The sequence below is a fragment of the Saccopteryx leptura genome, chromosome 6, assembly GCF_036850995.1.
Source record: "Saccopteryx leptura isolate mSacLep1 chromosome 6, mSacLep1_pri_phased_curated, whole genome shotgun sequence".
Classification (NCBI taxonomy): domain Eukaryota; kingdom Metazoa; phylum Chordata; class Mammalia; order Chiroptera; family Emballonuridae; genus Saccopteryx; species Saccopteryx leptura.
Window position 1 is genome coordinate 76,144,745 of NC_089508.1, and position 19,529 is coordinate 76,164,273.

The 19,529-nt window shown below is 40.6% G+C and overlaps 1 protein-coding gene across 6 annotated transcripts in view; it reads left to right on the plus strand.

Moving 5' to 3' along the window:
• FRMD5 (FERM domain containing 5) overlaps window positions 1-19,529 on the plus strand; it is a 330,285-nt gene that overhangs the window by 184,804 nt on the left and 125,952 nt on the right. The gene's annotated exons all lie outside the window — the stretch shown is intronic.

Below are 19,529 nucleotides of genomic sequence, written 5' to 3' on the forward strand. Positions count from 1 at the left end.
CTGTTTGTGATCCATACTGATTAATATACAACATAAGCAGTCAAATGTAGTCATGATAATAAAGAGAAGAATCTGAAAGGTCTTCACAGTTTCCAAAATACTTTGATAGATACATGGCCTCATTTGATTCTCTCAGAAATCCTGTGAAATAGATATAGCAGATATTCTTATTATCCCTTAATATCCAAGGCCACCCAGTTTATAAATAATGGAACTCCAGGGCCTGTGCAGAGTCTACAGTCCTTGCTGTGTCTCTATCACCTATTTCAGGGTATAATGAAAAAATACATTATTTGCATGTAAAAAATATTAGCTACATTTTAAAGGACTGATGGTTTCTTGGTAAAACACTTCATTGACATAACAAATTTCTGCTACATTGCTTGGTTCTGTTAGTCTAAATGTTCTAAGTAGTTTTAGTAAATTATTTTTGTGATTTCCCCCCTCTGACCAGATCTGCCACACTTTGTCACCGCTCATGGTTTGCAGATGTTGCTATTTAATGGAATTGCTCTCTAAAGGATGAGAAAACTGGGAGGACTGTTAGCATGGCTGATAAGCAGTTTGGTTTTGAGGCAAAAGATCAATACTTCTTTGGGGCCTATGAACTGGTGGGAAACCAAGGTGTTAGTCTTTTCCATTAGTGACTCTGTAAATGGGGATTTTCTCCCCATCGAGGTACTCTTTCATCCTGAATATTGGATTCTTAACTTTCCTGTGTGCTCTAGCAAGATAATAAGGACAATGCACATATAAATCAACCTTTTATTTTCTTAAAAGGATCCTGAAGTAAAGGAGGAAATGACAGCTACTCTGATCCTTGAATCCTGACGAAGGCAAATCATTCCTCAGCACATAGTCCTTCACTATGACCTTTTCATTTAACAGACATTTTCCCCTAGTAAGTCTGTGCTGGCAAACCATGAAAGGGAGCATGAAGATTTGGCAGTCCAACCGTGAAGTTTGTGTTTAAAAAAATTATTGCAATTTATGCAACAAGGGTCCAAATGCCATTTATCATTCGGCGGGGCAGATACTTCTGAAATTAAAAGGATGACCTACTTCACTTAGGGAAATGAGATGTATCCTTAATGGAACCCATTTTGAATAGTTGTTCTTAAGGCAGTGCTGTCCAAAAATGAAGGTATATCTTATGTTCTTCCTTATCATCAGAATAAAACACAATCTTAAGATAGTCTCAGTAAGATTTGGTTGTTTTTCATTGAGAGCTTCATAGTAACATTTTAAAAATAATTTTTTATTGATTTTTAGAGAGAAAGGAAGAGAGTAAGGGAGGGAACGAGTGAGAGACAGAGAGAAACATCTATCTGTTCCTGTATGTGTCCTGACCAGGGATCAAACCTGCAACTTTTGAGTATCGAGACGATGCTCTAACCAACCAAACTATCCTGCCAGGACCATAGTAGCATCATTTTAAAATGCCGATTCCTAGATGGTGATTTGATACAGATTTTTCTTTTGAGGTGAAAAATAATGCTCACAGCACAGTTGAATATAATGCTGTGCTTTTATTATTACTGAGTAAACAATTCCTCTTGCTCCTTAATCCTGAGGAAGACCATAGTTTTCAAGGTTGAACATGTTTTTAATCATTATATATATAACATGCAATCAGCAACTTATTGGTGCTTGGTATGTTTGTTTAGTTAGCACTTATGTAGCCCTTGTATAGCCCAGGCACTCTTAACTTAGTCCTCCTTCCAACCCATGTGGTGGGGACTTACCCCCATTTCAGTGGTGTATAGAGAGGTTGAATACATTGTCTGTATTACATAGCTAATTAAGTTGAGGGCTTGAAACCAGAAAGTTTGGCTCTAGTCTCTTTGCCCTTGACCACTATGCTTTCATGTTTTACATATGGGTGAATACTAGCTTTAGATAGGAAGACTCCTTTCATCAAGGTTGGCCCTGCGTGTGATTTTTCTCCTATCACAATAGCAGACACTTGGCTACCTAGACCCCTTCCCACTCGAGGCTCCGTCCCCACTGTTCCACTGAGTCTCATGTTGACTGTGAGTGATAGGATTGGCTGCACCCATCTTAATGATAGTCTCTATTGAATGTGTCTTCAGACCAGGGGTCCCCAAACTATGGCCCACGGGCCGCATGCGGACCCCTGAGGCCATTTATCTGGCCCCCGCTGCACTTCTGGAAGGGGCACCTTTTTCATTGGTGGTCAGTGAGAGGAGCATAGTTCCCATTGAAATACTGGTCAGTTTGTTGATTTAAATTTACTTGTTCTTTATTTTAAATTTTGTATTTGTTCCCGTTTTGTTTTTTTATTTTAAAATAAGATATGTGCAGTGTGCATAGGGATTTGTTCATAGTTTTTTTTTATAGTCTGGCCCTCCAACAGTCTGAGGGACAGTGAACTGGCTCCCTGTGTAAAACGTTTGGAGACCCCTGCTCCAGACTCTTGCCTCACTCTTCCTCCTCCCTATCACTTTCCTTTCACCCCTCTGACTTTCTTTATAGGACTTCCCCAATGGGAGTGAGGAAATGTTGAGGATAGCTGATACTCAATTTGAGTTTTCTTTCATAGCTGAGGGGAAATTCCCATTTGGCTATCAAGGTTAGAGGATGAGCCATAGGAGAGGTTGTTCCTGGCAACTAAGCTGGAACTTGGAACACATTTTCCAAAAGAAACATTTTTTATATGGTAATTTAGTTATTTACTTTTAGAACAGTGTAGGCCTATATACTTCATCTATTTGTTGATTCATTTAATCATTTAATCTCTCTCCCTCCCTCCCTCCTTCCTTCCATCTTTTTCTTCCTCCTTCCTTCCCTCCTTTTATTCATGTCCTATGAAAAGCATTCTTTTTTTTTTTTTTTTTTGGTGAGAGGTGGGGAGATAGACTCCCACCTCTGTCTGGGCCAGTGCTTGAATCAGCTGAGCTAGCCTCAGCACCCGGGACCGACACTCGAACCAGTCAAGCTACTTGCTATGAGAGGGGAAGAGAGAGAAAAGGGAGAGAAGGAGGGGAAGAGAAGCAGGTGGTTGCTTCTCATGTGTGCCCTGACCGGGAATCAAACCCAGGATGTCTGCTCGCCAGGCCAATGCTCTATCCACTGAGCCAACTGCCCAGGGCCATGAAAAGCATCTTAATTATACCCCTATTTTGAGTCTCCAATCATCTCTGCCTCTTTCTAGTTTTCTATCTCAGTTATAGCAGTGATTTACCACCTTTTTCATCTCATGGTACGCATAAACTAACTACTAAAATTCTGCAACACTCTAAAAAATACATTTTTTGCTGATCTGATGAAAATATATATAATTTTGACTGATTTACAAATTAACAATCATATGTATTTACCTACCCTTTTATTCCAAAGTGACTTTTAAAAAATCAGGTGCTTATACTTATATATAAGGATTTCTGGTACCAAGAATTAACCAATCAGACGGAACCTTATTTTGTGACGTGGCTGGTAAGATACAACTCTATTATATGACTATATATTTATGGTTCAAGACAGGGAATTCACACCAAATGGCTATTGTTTTGTTGCCTGTTGTCATTTTTTTATATGACAATCTAAGGGAAAAGAGGTCAGTGCTCTGACTAGTCAGGTGTTGCTTTTTTATTTATTTATTTATTTTTTGATTGATTGATTTTTAGAGAGCCAGAGAGAGGAAGGGGAAGAGAGAGAGGGAAGCATTCATTTGTTGCTCCAGTTAGTTGTGCATTCATTGGTTGGTTCCCATCTGTGCCCTGACCAGGGATCACACCCGCAACCTTGGTGTTTTGGAACAACACTCTAACCAACTGAACTAATTGGCCAGGGCCAGGTATTGAATGTTTTAAAAATTCTTGTGGCACACCAGCTGAAGATCGCTGACCTATAACCATTCCCACACCACCTAGTGCTAGTCAGGTGTTTTTCTTTTATTTTCTCATCTAAGTCAGCCTTGACTCTTCTAATGCGATTGATTATAAACTACTACAAGGCCAAAACCAATTTCAAATACTTCTTTTGTGTTCCTTATTGTCTCTATCAATAATACTTATTTCAATAAGTAACCTTTGATAATATCCCTATGACATAATAAAGAAACAATTTATTGAGCCCCTACTATCTACTAGGCACCATATACATTATTCTGTTTAGTCCTCACATCAAGTCTATGAAATGGGAAGCATTATATATCCTCTTGCAGTTGAAACTGTTGAAAATCATCACACAGCTAATAAGTAGTAGGGAGGCAAGGTTTAAACCCAGGTCTGACTTCACAGCCCATGAAAATAAGCTATTATATTTCACTTGTCTTCAGTGTGTCTGTGCCTGGGGAACAAGCGCTAGATAAGCAATAACCCTTTGAGGACCCTGGGGATCCCTAGAGAGACTTATTTATTAGTTTTGTCTGTATTTGTCAGTATCTGCTGAATCCTTAAAATGAAAAGGCTTTAGAAGCTTGCATATAGCAGTGAAAGTGGACAGATGGTGAGTTCAGGAAGCAAAAAGAAGAGGCAAGCAACAAAGACAGATGCCCACAAATACGAATTGAACAACCCATTTGTTCCCTCTTTAACCCTTGAGCTTGAAACCTGATTTGTGTTCTCAGCAGAAGGTTAGCAAAACTGCTCCTGGGGCCCCACTGGCGTTTCTTCAAGCCCCATCGTCTTTGACCTCTGTGTGCCCTTCCCGTTGTGGCCTCCCACTTCTTGAGCCCCTTCCCTCCTTTATTTTCTGTGACAGTCTGCTGAATTTCAAATTACTGCTCTGACTACTTTGGTTTCATGGTCTGGCTCTTTTTCTCCCCCCATATGCAAGCATTCCCTAAGGTTCTGCCCTTGACTCTCTTCTCTGCTTCTAAACCCTCTCCCTTGTCCTCATCCATTTTCATGGTATCAGCCCCATTTGTTTGCAGAAGACTCCCACAGCTATAACTCCAGCAATCCAGACCTCTCTCCGGGGCTCTAATCCCACATTTCCAACAGCTTGTCAGTAGCTTCACTAGCCCTTCAGTGTGTCCAAAATCACACATCATCTGTTTCTCTCCTGGGACCCTGTTCTTCAATGACATCAGCATTCTCCAAGTCACATTTGATGCATCCCTCTTTTTGGTCCCCACAATAGTCACTCAATTACCTAGACCTGTTGATTTTATGTCCTAAATATTTGTTGGCTCCGTCCCTCAATTCTCATTGCCACAAACTTTATTACTACCTGATTAATCTCTCCATTCAACAGTTCCGATCATCTTCAATTCTCTTTTCCAAAATTTGCAAGGATATGAATGAAGTGTTAAGAGAGAAATAAAGGCGAGAAGGAGGTAAAAAGAGAGGGGGATGAAGGGGAGGAGGAAAAGAAAAAAGACAAGAAGCCTCCATAGCTAGACACCCAAGGCCCCAACCTTCTTTCCTTCCTTTCTTGATCCACTAAGCACAGCAGACCCCACTGCCACTCTCTCTACTTCTTCTAAACACAGGTATCTGTATCTTTCTTTCTCACTTGCATTACAGTTATTATTAGTGTTTATGTTTTATCTCTATTTCTAGAGATCATGGACTTTCATCTTGCTCGTTTAGTACCCCAACACTGTGCTTTAACTCTTGGTAAGTGTTCATGAACTTTTTTTTTAACATTGAATAATGAAGTATGACTTTGACAAAACCTGCCCCCGGTTACTGCTCCTTAGCCCAGCATGCAAAGTAAAGGGAAGATTTCCCCATTGTATGCCTGTTTGGTTTACCTTCCTTCTGGTTCTTACTGTATCTCAAATATGTACCTCATTGCTGTGGCAGGAACATGATTTGTGTGGTCTGATTTAGGGGAGAGGTTCTTGGTGGCTGCATAGACCTTCTGGTCACTGGTTATTTCTGGCAAACATCCTGTGTTCTGTAACCGCTTGGCTGTTCTGATGAGTGTAAAGTGGGGAGAGAGGCGACCTGCTGCCCCGTGAGCATTTCTGGGCATTCGCAGTCGATCCATCCACACAGAACATTTCCTCAGCAGAACAGATGCAGCCAATTCCAGAGGCGGAATCTTCCCTCAACCATGGCTCCCCCAATCTTAACAGATAGTTTTCTTATAAATTGAAATGAATCCTTATGACTAACATGGTATAGAAATAGTAGCCCTGGCTGGTTGGCTCAGCGGTAGAGCGTCGGCCTAGCGTGCGGAGGACCCGGGTTCGATTTCCGGCCAGGGCACATAGGAGAAGCGCCCATTTGCTTCTCCACCCCTCCGCCGCGCTTTCCTCTCTGTCTCTCTCTTCCCCTCCCGCAGCCGAGGCTCCATTGGAGCAAAGATGGCCCGGGCGCTGGGGATGGCTCTGTGGCCTCTGCCTCAGGGGCTAGAGTGGCTCTGGTCGCAATATGGCGACGCCCAGGATGGGCAGAGCATCGCCCCCTGGGGGGCAGAGCGTCGCCCCTGGTGGGCGTGCCGGGTGGATCCCGGTCGGGCGCATGCGGGAGTCTGTCTGACTGTCTCTCCCTGTTTCCAGCTTCAGAAAAATGAAAAAAAAAAAAAAGAAATAGTATAATAAATTTTAAATTTCTTTGAAGTTCAGGGTATTAGAGGAGTAGCCTCTGTGCCCTAATTTATTTAGTTCCAAAAAGATACATTGTAAATCCACAGTGTTTATGCTTGCCCAGGGTTCTTATTTGAATTTCTATCTACTTTGTTATCCTGATAAACTGGATTGAACAATTTAGAAAGGAATGTAAATGTATAGTATCATTACTTTCCCCCTTAAATCCAGGACCTAGAGCAAGCTCTAGCCTGTACCCTGGGCCTCTCCTATTAGTGCCCAGAGGTATAGAAAAGCCCCAAAGCCTCCAGGAGCACTATGCCTCAAAAAAAAAAAAAAAACCCACAAAGATGAATTTTAACCTAGGAAAGCTACAGAAAGTCAAAAGCCTTTCCCATCTTTAAGATTTCTTTCTCACTTCTATATTCTGTCAACCAAATTTAGTGATAACTTTGTCAAGTGATTCTTATTTAATCTCTGAATCTGTATCAGTCAGAGGTCCATGATGTGCTACTGAGGCCTATCTCCTTAATAAGCTGGATAAAGAGAAAGAGTGAGCTGAGGCAGTAGTGATTCATTCATTCTTTATGCATTCACTTATTTTTATTTGCTCAACAAACATGTATTATTTATTGTTTTCTAGGCACTGGGATTTGATGATAAGAAAAGCATGGTTCCTGGCCCTGGCTGGTGGGCTCAGTGGTAGAGCGTAGGCCCGGCATGTGGATGTCTCAGGTTCAATTCCCGGCCAGGGCACACAGGAGAAGTGCCCATCTGCTTCTCCACTTTTCCTCTCTCCCATTGATGTACCCTATGCTAAAAATACCTGGCCTTGTAGGTAGGGAAATACTGTATGTTAGGATATTAATGTCCACTCTGATTAGAAGACAGAGAACTAGAAGGTTTTTAAAGAGGGCTCTCAAAACTGGCAAGTACATTCATCAATGCCAAATGATATTATAGGTCCTCACACTATCATAGAAATTAAAAGCAAAAGCCTCACATATACATGGACATATACACATACACATGCGTACAAGTTATGTAAAAGCTATACAATTTCTTTTTTTGCAACAGAGTCAGGAGAGACAGAAGGATGGGTACGGACAGACAGACAGGAAAGGAAAGAGATGAGAAGCATCAGTTCTTCATTGTGGCACCTTAGTTGTTCATTGATTGCTTTCTCATATGTGCCTTGACTGGGCGGCTACAGAAGACCAAGTGGCCCCTTGATCAAGCCAGCAACCCTGCGCTCAAGCTGGTGAGCCCACACTCAAGCTGGCCACCTCAGAGTTTCGAACCTGGGTCCTCTATGTCCCAGTCTGATGCTCTATCTACTGCACCACCGCCTCATCAGGCAAAGCTATACAATTTTATTTGGAACTTTTATTTGACCTTTATTTGAAGCACCTTGGCTTACTGGTATGGGTGTGTTACTAAATTTCTCGAAAGGACACCTTCCTCCTTGGGAGAATGTTAGTCTGAAGTATAAATATGAGAGCCATTGGCCCAAACTGATATAATAGGTTAATTATCAATTTGTTTTTATTCAGAAAATATTATATCAAACTATACTCCCGTAATAAGAAATAAAGTAATTCTTAAGGCTGGGTCCTCAATAATGCATTCATTCAACATCAGTACACTTTTTTTAAGTGTCTACTGTATGCCAGACAGTGTTCTGGACACTTGGGATATATTAGTGAACAAAACAGACAAAAGAATTTATGCCCTTGTGGAGTTTAAATTCTAGCAGATAGCCAAGGTGGAGGATAAGCGATAAGCAGTAAAAAAAATACACATAATAAATTTGTAAATTATATGTTAGAAGGTGGATAAAAATTACAGAGTAAGAAAATTTAGAGCAGAGTAGGGAGGATAGAGACTGTGGGGGCGGGCGTTATAGGATTGTGCATTTGAAGGAAATGAATGTACTGTCTTGTTTCTGGCAGAGGAATTAGAGCAAAGGGCTTAAATGGGGTGGGGGGTGGCTGAAGTGATTGACAAACATCAAGGAGTCCAGCCTGGCTGGAGTGAAGTAGAATGATGGAGACAAAATTAAGAAGTGAAGTCAGAAGGGTATAGGGGTCGGATCATGTAGGACCATTTAAAGCAGGGGTCCCCAAACTACGGCCCGCGGGCCACATGCGGCCCCCTGAGGCCATTTATCCAGCCCCCACCGCACTTCTGGAAGGGCACCTCTTTCATTGGTGGTCAGTGAGAGGAGCATAGTTCCCATTGAAATATTGGTCAGTTTGTTGATTTAAATTTACTTGTTCTTTATTTTAAATATTGTATTTGTTCCTGTTTTGTTTTTTTACTTTAAAATAAGATATGTGCAGTGGAATTTGTTCATAGTTTTTTTTATAGTCCGGCCCTCCAATGGTCTGAGGGACAGTGAACTGGCCCCCTGTGTAAAAAGTTTGGGGACCCCTGATTTAAAGTCATTGACTTTGGCTTTTACTCTAAGATAGGAAGCCATTGTGGGATTTTAGCAGAAGAGTAATTTAACTTTAAAAGGGCTACTCTAGTCTAGTTCCTGGGTTGATAGTAGATTGATTAAGAGGAAAGGGTGGAGGTAGGGAGACCAGTTGGGAGAAACCCAAGCCCAAGACAAAGGTGGTGGCTTGAACCGGCGTTGCTAATAGCAGTGGAGGTAATGAATGGAAAGTGGACATATTCTGAATGTATTTTGAGGAAAAAAGGACAGGATGTCCTGAAAGATTAGATATGGAGTTTGAGAGGCAGAGGGAGAGAAAGAGAAGAATCAAGGATGATTTCAAGGTTTTGTCCTGAGCAACTAGAAGGATGGAGTTGCCATCACTGTGCTGGAAAAGGCTGTAGGTAGAGCGCCTTTGGAATGAAAAATCCAGAGTTGTCACCTGGTGTTGTATGACTTGGGAATTCTGAAACTGCTTTAGGTGCGTTGTAGGACTAAGCACATGGTAAAAGTGAGAAAAAATAGGAGCCAGGTGTCTCACTGTCGGGAAAGGAGGTTATAAGTATGGAAAGGAAGAAAACTAGAACAAACCTTGTGGTGTTGGATTAGGATTAGAATCAGAGAAGTCAGTGTGAACTCATGCTTTTTAATATATTAATATATAGGTATAGAAATGGTTATAAATATACACTCCCAAACATGCATTTTTAGCTCTGTCACTGAAAGAATGACACTCCACTAACAGTGAGTACACAACACCCTAGATGTAAGTTTTTCAATACCACTAAAGAAGTCAGGCATGTTGGAGAAACAGCTGACTCCAGGCTGGAGCAAAGAAAGGACATGCGCCTGGAACATCTGATTGTGCCAGAAAGTAAGCAAGTGCTCAAAAAAATGATGAAGGTATGTCAGAAAGACACAGGAGCCAACTTAAAAGGGCTCCTATTGGCCAAATCTAGGACTATTTTAGCATCAAAATAAATAATGATAGTGACAGATTATAACCTATAAAATAAAATAAGAGTCCATGAGTTCATACTGATATAATAAATAAGTGAATAATCACATTAATGATAGAGAAAGAAAGCTCTTCTTTGTAGTAGAATGTCAAATGATAAATGAGTAAGGAATGATAAAGTTAGAAAAATCACTGTTTGACAAATATCAAAGTAATAATTGATTTATACAAGAATTATCAATGGGTCCTAAACTAATGGGTGAAAATTTGATGAGGAATAGGTTCAAAGTACTTATTATAAAGAAAAAATAATTTTACATTAGAGAAACATGGCAGCTAACATCTAGGGGTCAAAGTTACCATCACCATTAATGGGACAAACTGATGTCATGACCTCCTATGATGTAATGAGAAGAACACAACTTTTTTTTTCTTCACATTATTTTTGTAGCATTCCTGCCCAAAATGCAATATTAATCTACTCATGAAGAAACTTCAGACAAACTCAAATTGAGTAGTTGTTTAATGGATATAGAATTTCAGTTTTGCTAGATGAAGAGAGTTCTAGAAATTGTTTGCACTACAATGTGAGTATACATAACACAACTGAAGTGTACACTTAAAATGGTTAAGGTGGTATATTTTATATTATGTGTATTTTATCACAGTTTTTAACAATCAAAACATTCCACAGAATGTCTCCGATAAATCATGAAACTGTCGCAGGCTAAAGAAGACTAAAGAAGGCCCTGGCCGGTTGGCTCAGTGGTAGAGCGTCGGCCTAGCGTGCGGAGGACCCGGGTTCGATTCCCGGCCAGGGCACATAGGAGAAGCGCCCATTTGCTTCTCTACCCCTCCGCCGCGCCTTCCTCTCTGTCTCTCTCTTCCCCTCCTGCAGCCGAGGCTCCATTGGAGCAAAGATGGCCCGGGCGCTGGGGATGGCTCTGTGGCCTCTGCCTCAGGCGCTAGAGTGGCTCTGGTCGCAATATGGCGACGCCCAGGATGGGCAGAGCATCGCCCCCTGGTGGGCAGAGCGTCGCCCCATGGTGGGCGTGCCGGGTGGATCCCGGTCGGGCGCATGCGGGAGTCTGTCTGACTGTCTCTCCCTGTTTCCAGCTTCAGAAAAATGAAAAAAAAAAAAAAAAAAAAAAAAAAAAAAAAAAAAAAAAGAAGACTAAAGAGATGTGACAACTCAATATAACTTGTGATTCTGAACTGAACCCTTGATCAGGAAACACACACACACACACACACACACACACACACACACACACATAGTTATAAAGTAAAATATTGGGACAATTGGTTTAAATATGAATAAGGCCTGTAGATTATAGTACTGTATCAGTATCACCTTCCTAGTTTGGATAATTGAGTTGTGGTTATGTTAAGGAATGTTCTTGTTCTTGGGTAACATATACAAGTAATTGGGGAATAAAAGGCCATTGTAACTCTCAAATGGCTCAGAAAATAATAATATTTATTCTAATTTTAATAATGATTAGAGAGAGAAAGAATGATTAAGTAAATATGAGGAAGTGTTAACAATTAGGGAATATGGTTGAAGGAAATACAGAAGTTCTTAGTACTATTCTTGCAAATTTTCTATACACCTGAAATTACTTTAAAACAGAAAATTACAAAAAGTTCAGTATTGGACATGAGGCATTTGAGGTATTTGTTAAGCAGGTGACTGTACTATATTCTGGAGTTTAAGATAAAGGTTAGGGCTGAAGATTAAATTTTGGTGATCTGCATGTTGTAATGCTATGAGATTTGAAAAGATTACCAAGGCAGTAATTTTTAGAAGAATAAAACCAAGAACTGAGTCCTGTAACAATACAACATTATTTAATTTATATCTCTCAATAATGTTTTCTACTTCACTTTTAGTTCGTTGTCTTAAAAGAAGAAATCGGTATTTGTTTAAAAGCAAGTTGTGAAGAGAAAAGAAACACAATTAACAGCTGAGGAATGGAATTTATCTCCAGCATGTAATGACTCCAGCTCATTTTTTTCCAGACATTTTGGTGCCTGGTTGCCAGCAGGTTGTCTGCAGAGATTATTTGTGTTCTAAAAAGTGAAATCATCTAGAATGGCGGAGAGCAGCTGGATAGAAATAGGCCTGCCTATCTATATGGCAGGGTAGAACTTTAGAGTAAGCAGTCTTTCATTCAAATCACAGGCAAATTTCCTGATGTTGAAATCAGCCCTCATCTCACAAGCTCATCTCATCAGTTTCCTGGTAGAAAGCAGCTGTGCTACCAGGGATAGAAACCTCTGGCCAGCCACAATTAGCTCTAAAAGAGTACCCTTGTTTTCGCTTTGGTGTGTAAGCCTTAGTGTTTGCCAGTGTGAGTGGCAGTGGGGCTTGTGGGATTGCACTTAAAGTGAGTGAGCTACAGAAAATAGCGGATACATTTGCATGGCTTCTGCTCAGTCTGTTTGAAACCAATGTCAAAGGTACTGTGTAGTGTTAGCTCTAACCTTTAACAAGAAATGAGAAATAGAACCCCATTTACCTGAATGGAGATTTGCCATCAGAGAACTGTCTTTTTCAAAATTCACTGTGTCCTGGAAATTATTTCTTCTAGGAAGCATCATTTCCTCCAACTAACTAATAATAAGCATATGTACATCTTGTAGAGCACTTGTATATCCATTATCTCATTTAATCTTGACAACAGAACTAAAAAGGAGATAGTCTTATTCCCATTTTGTAGAGAAATAAACATAGCTTAAGATATTTTACCAGCCCTGGCCAACTAGCTCAGCGGTAGAACGTAGGCCTGGTGTGTGGAAGTCCTGGGTTCAATTCCCAGTCAGGGCACACAGGAGAAGCGCCCATTTGCTTCTCCACCTTTCCTCTTCTACTTTCTCTCTCTCTCTCTCTCTCTCTCTCTCTCTCTCTCTTCCCTTCCTGCAGCCAAGGCTCCATTGGAGCAAAGTTGTCCCAGGCGCTGAGGACAGCTCCATGGCCTCCGCCTCAGGCACTAGAATGGCTCTGGTTGCAACAGAGCAACACCCCAGATGGGCAGAGCATCACTCCCTGGTGGGCTTGCCAGGTGGGTCCCAGTGGGGCGCATGTAGGAGTCTGTCTCTCTGTCTCCCTGCTTCTCACTTCAGAAAAAAAATTTTTTTAATTAAATAAATAAATAAGATATTTCACCAGTAAGCAAATGTGATCCTCTTTTCCATAATGAATTGGTATAGAACATACCTGAATTTCCACATTGAACCATTTGAGGAAATGGAACTATATCCATCCCATCATCCAATAAAATCTTTGAAAGACCTGCTAGAGGTAGATGGGAGGTCTAAATCTCATGAGCCTTAAAAAATTTATCTTTCCATCACTGGCAAGCATCTTGTAGATGATAATGAGAAAACTGTCATTGTAAGAGTATAAAGACTTAACTTTTAGAAATCAAGCCCGGGGAAAAGTCACTCATGGTGGCAGCAAAGCTACATCAAGTAAACTCAGGGGAAGGGATACAGTAGTCAAAGAGACTGTTTCTCATTTGGAGAAAGACTAGATTCTGTCGGCAGTTCTGGCATCCTAGGTTACTGCCAGAACTGCCTTGAGGGAACATAGTGAACAACAGAATGTGTTGGTAGGAATCTATCCTTTACATCCCTACTGCAGTAGAGACTTCTGTTGAGCTGTCCTAGAACTGCAAATGTGTTTTCTTGAGAAATTTCAAGAGTGGAATATGGGTTGGGGAGAGGTATAGGCAGAGAATGAGGACAACAGTGAAGTCTGGTTCTAGAGACTTAGAGCAAAGATGCTGTAAAACACAGCAGTTAGCGTATCCCACTTCGGGTGAAAACCAGACAGACCTTGAGAGTACTCTCCAGGTTTTTATTATCATAGGGGGTCATTTTCTTTCTGGTGCCAGCAGCATTCGTCTGGTAAGGTAGGTCTCCTATGTCTCTCTCCTTGAAAGTGGGGGCTCAACCCTCCTCTTTTTTCCTCCTACTAATTATGACCAGAGTATATTCGAGTAGTCCTTATTTGGGTTTGTACATTTTAATTCAGTACTTCTCACATTGACCCCACATTGGAATCACTGGGCACTTAAAGAAATGCTGATGTATGTATTATTTTCTTAAAAGCTCCCCACATAATTCTAATGTATACCAGGTTAACAAAATTGTTCAAGAGCAATGGTTCTCGTACTTTGATGTGTAAATGAATTATCTGAGGATCTGGTTAAATGGTGGTTTCTGAGTTCAGCAGATCCAGGGTCGAGCCTGAGAATCTGCATTTTCAACAAGTTATCAGGTGATGTAGAATGCCATGAGCAGCAAAAATTGACAATGACCCTCAGACTCTGGCCACACAATTTAAAAAATCACCTGGGGAAACTTCCAGAGCCCCATTCCACATGTAAGCAGCTTGGGAGTTGCTCCTCTTTCCTAATGAGTAAAAAGCTGAATGGACTGTAAAGGGGGGCTAACCAGTGATGGAAGGAGACTTAACTTTGGGTGGTGAACACACTGTACAATATACAGATGATGTATTATAAAATTGTACACCGGAAACCTATATAATTGCATTAACCAATGTCATCCCAATAAATTCAATAAGAATTTTTTTGAAAAGGAAAAAAGAGAAAGCTGACCCAACTGAAAACTCAATAACTTTTCTTGGATCCAAAAGAGAGGAGAGGACACAGAGCGAACCACTTGCCCTCAAGAATGGAGAGAAGTGAATAGAGAGAGGTGAGGCCTTTTGGAGCAGAGTCTAACAAGTAAACGAGAGGAAACTGCCAAGAAACCATTGCCAGGGTGGGAAACCCTGAACCCTTATTGTCAAATTGCTGGAGGCTCAATGTGGACAACTCTGAGAGCTAAAAACTCCAAGGTGTGAATCCTGAAAGGGGAAAAAAAAATGACACTAATAAGGGCTTCTGGTGGCTAACTGGGCTAAAAATAACAATAATAATTAATTAATTTTTTAAAAACCAGCCCATCAGCCATTTCTGTACAGGGGCCTCTCCTGCAAACAGCAGCACATCAGGGAGAAGCCTGCACTGCGCTGCCTGCCTTCATTGTGTTTCTGCCGGGTGAGCCAGCCCTTATAAAGGAGTTCTTGGAATCCTTTTTCAACCAATAGGACTGAGACTTTCCCCATCCAATCAGAACTGTACAGTTCAGGCCAATCAAAGTGGCTTTGTTCTGACCAATCAGGATAGTGACTTTTGGACCAATCAACTATGAGGATCTGGATTCCTCTTTTGCATGGAGCAGACAACTTGGGGATCAAGGGCAGGAAGTATAATCTTATAAGCCAGCTCCCCTTTGGCTCAGAGAGTGCACTTTCCCTTTCTACAAAGGAAACAAAGGCTGTGTCTCGCTGGCTGAGCTGAAACACAGATGGTGTCTTGCCAGCACAAAGCAGACTGGCTCAGAGTGGAGCAGAGAAGACCTGTCTAGCTGGAAAGGGGCCTGGCCTCAGAGCTGGTCTGTAGATGTGCTGTCTTCACAGCTGTTCTATATCACAATTGAGCTGTTTAGCATCGAATAAAGTTTTCTTCTTTACTGCACCCCAAATTGGGGATTCCTGTGGGGGAGACTTAGTCATAGGATGTGCCTCATGATATCGTAAAACGCCACCATGAGCTCCTTCAGGTTCCCACAGTAAGCATCAGAAAAACCCCTTTGTGGTTCTGGCAGAGGGAAGGGAAAAGGAACCATTCTGAAATACATTGGAACACTCTGTTCTTCTTAGGACAGCTGGCCCTCAGAAAAACTAGATAACCAGAGTCTTATCTGAGATGTAGAGCAACAGGGACTCTCATTTGTTGTTGGTGGGAATGCAAAATGGTACAGCCATTTTGGAAGACAGTTTGGCAGTTTCTTCCAAAACAGAACTCTTACCATATGACGCAGTAATCATGATCCTTGGTATTTACCCTAAGGAGTTGAATGAAAACTTACATCCACACAAAAACCTGCACATCGATGTTTATAGCAGTTTTGATCATAATTGCCAAAACTTGGAAGCAACCAACTGTCCTTCAGTAGATGAATGGATAAGTAAACTGTGGTACATCGGACAATAGAATATTAGTCGGTGCTAAAAAGAAATGAACTATAAAGCCATGAAAAGACATAGAAGAAATTTAAATGTATATTACTAAGTGAAAGAAGCTAATCTGAAAAGGCTACAAAAGGCTATACTGTATAATTCCAATTACATGACTTTCTGGAAAAGGCAAAACTCTGGAGATAGTAAAAGGATCAGTGGCTGCCAGAGGTTAGAGGAGAGTGAGGGGTGAGCACAGAGGATTTTTAGGTCAGTGAACCTACTCTATATTGATACTAGATGCTGGATACATACACATTTGTCTAAACCAGTGGTAGTCAACCTGGTCCCTACCACCCACTAGTGGGCATTCCAGCTCTCGTGGTGGGCGGTAGTGGAGCAACCAAAGTATAAATAAAAAGATAGATTTAACTATAGTAAGTTGTTTTATAAAGATTTATTCTGCCAAACTTAGCGAAAATCTGACATAAAGTGCTTGGTAAATAATTATTATTATATGCTTTAACTTGCTGTAACTCTGCTTTATAAATTTTATAAAGTAAAGTTACTTCCCTACTTTATAAATCACCATTACTATGGAACTGGTGGGTGGTTAGAAAATTTTACTACTAACAGAGATACAAAAGTGGGCGGTAGGTATAAAAAGGTTGACTACCCCTGGTCTAAACCAACTTAACGTACAACAACAAGAGTGAACCTTAATGTAAATCATAGACCTTGGGTGATTATGATGTGTCAGTGTAGGCTCGTCAATTGTAATAAATGTAACACTTTGGGGGGGATGTTGATAAGGGGGAGAGCTGCGCATATGTGGAGTCGGGAAGTGTATGGGAAATCTCTGTACCTTCCTCTTAATTTTTCTGTGAACCTAAAATGCCTCTAAAAGAATAAATTTTTTAAAAAGTCATCTGGGAAACTTTTTAAAAATACCAATGGTGATTCTTACTCAGACCTATTAAGTTAGAATCAATAGAAGATAGGATCCAGGGTATTTTATAGGTTCCTTTGGGGATTCTATTGTGTAGCTAGATTTGGGAACCTTAGTTCTAGATCTGCACTGTACTAGCCACTAACCACACATGGGTATTTATTAAAATTAAATTAGACTAAAAGTTTAGACCTCAGTTGCATTAGCCACTTTTCTTTTTCTTCTTCTATTTTTTAGCAAGAGAGACAGACAGACAGGAAGGGAGAGATGAGAAACATCAACTCATAGTTGCAGCACCTTAGTTGTTCATTGATTGCTTTCTTGTATATGCCTTGACCAGGGGGATTCTGGATGAGCCAGTGACCTCTTGCTCAAGCCAGCGAACTATGGGCTCAAGCCAGCGACCTTGGGGCCATGTCTGTAATCCCACACTCAAGCCGGTGATCCACTCTCAAGGTGGTGAACCCAAGTTCAAGCCAGCGACGTTGGGGTTCCAAACCTGGGTCCTCACCATCCCAGGTCGACTCTCTGTCCACTGTGCCAGCACCTGGTCAGGCAGGCACTAGCCACATTTCAAGTTGACTTAAGTCATAAGTGGTTAGTGGCTTCCATGTTAGATAGTACAGGCAGTCCCTGGGTTACAGACGAGACAGGTTCTGTAGGTTTGTTCTTAAGCTTAATTTGTATGTAAGTTGAAACTGGTATATTTACCTATTAAATACAATATAACTGTTTGTCTTAACATAGTATTTAGTTTTCTGTGCATATAAATGCTTAAACATTTTGAAACCTATAGAACCTATCTCATCTGTAACACAGAGACTACCTATAATGCAAATGTAGAACATTTCCATTAAAACAGAGGGTTTTATTGGTCAATCCTGTAAAATCTAGAGCAACTCTATGCCACAAATACTTCTAGAGGAGTTCTCTTATTTCTAAAATTGTTACTGTCCTCTTAGTTAAAAACAATCTAATTTGATCTAAAAGGAGAACAAATTATAGTAGTTACTGGGTTTTTTTTCAGTTTACAATAGTTATTTTCACAGTTCTATTCTTCTATCCTCCTACTAAAATTTTCTGTGAGCTTGTGAAAAAAAGAATTGATTAGTGTCTCTTTATAAGTAGGGAAGTCTGTATCAAGTTGAAGCAAGGTTGTGTATGTGTGATAGGGAGTAGGCTGTGACAGGGTCTTTGTTACACTCTAAAGATGTTTGGTGACATGTATTTATTAATGTCAACACTAAAATTAAATGAAAAATTAAGTAATTAATCTTGTTATATTAAGGGCTTTTTCTTTATTTTAAAAATTCACAGACCTGTGGTGGCACAGGATAAAGCATCAACCTGGAACTCTGAGGTTGCTGGTTCGAAACCCTGGGCTTGCCCTGTCAGGGCACATACGGGAAGCAACTACTATGAGTTGATGCTTCCAGCTTCCTCCTCCTCCCCCCCTTTTTGTCCTTGCCTCTCTTCTCTCTAAAAATCAATAAATAAAATCTAAAAAAAAAAATTCACAAATTTTCTCTCAAATAAATAATTTGTCATACTCAGGATGACCAACCAAAATTGGATATTTCTGCTGTGGGGGACAATTCTCAAACTACAAGTCATATTAAAACAAAACAAAAACACAAAACTCAGAACAATCTCCAGTCAGAAATCTGCTTAAACAACAAATTTCAGTTCCAGTGTGAGACTCATTAATGGAGAAACAAATATTCTCCTCCCAGTAGATGTTTTTTTTGTTTGTTTGTTTGTTTTAATGAAGGGCACCTTACCCTCAAGTAACATACTTTAAGGAGCTTCTGTGTTTCTTATACTTCATCTTGTTGGGTCAAGGTTTGGGTTTTGTCTCTCACGTGTTTCCCCCCTGGAAATCTAGTCATTAGAAGAAGAATGCAAGGCTAATACATTGCACTGTATTAGAAATTTCATTATTGATCCATTTCCTGAAAAATATTAGAGTGAGTCTCAAGTTTAGCAGAGCTAATACATAAATGTAGGCCAATAATGGGAGAATGGAGAATAGCTCAAAGTCCTGTTTAAAAATATTCAGTATTCCCTCATTTGGTAGGCCCAGTAATTCTTAATGAAGAGATTATGGATTTCTTGTGACAACATTGTCAGTACTGAAGAGAGCTCAAAAGGTCCATATTTGTTCTCACTGTCAATGCCTCATTCTGGGAGGGTGTTAATAGTCCGGTTTGGTGATGAGCTTTTGTAATGGATACCGGAAGCAGAGCTGGTCAGTTCTTCTGAATGCAGAAAATGCAGCGGCTGCAGCAGCAAGAGGCAACAGTCCTAGCACTTGGGCTCATCTGTATGGATGCACTGATGCGGTGGGTGCCACATTCATCAATGCCACTGCAGCAGTCCCCAACATAGAGCCTTGGGAAATGGGATTTTTCTGTGGCTTTGCTTTCCCATCAGAGTTCCACTCCATAATCTAATACCCTTTAAGTAGGACAGTTGAGTGTTCAAAGCAAAGAACAATTTAAGTACAGCGCTAAAAAATAATTGGCAGCTTAGGGTAAGAGAAAGTCTCACAATGGTAAAAATTATAGCATCTCAGCTCTGGCAGAAACCTTGGAAGGTCATACAGTCCATCTTTTGTGTCTTGTCTTCAAAAGTTAAGCTATTCCAGAT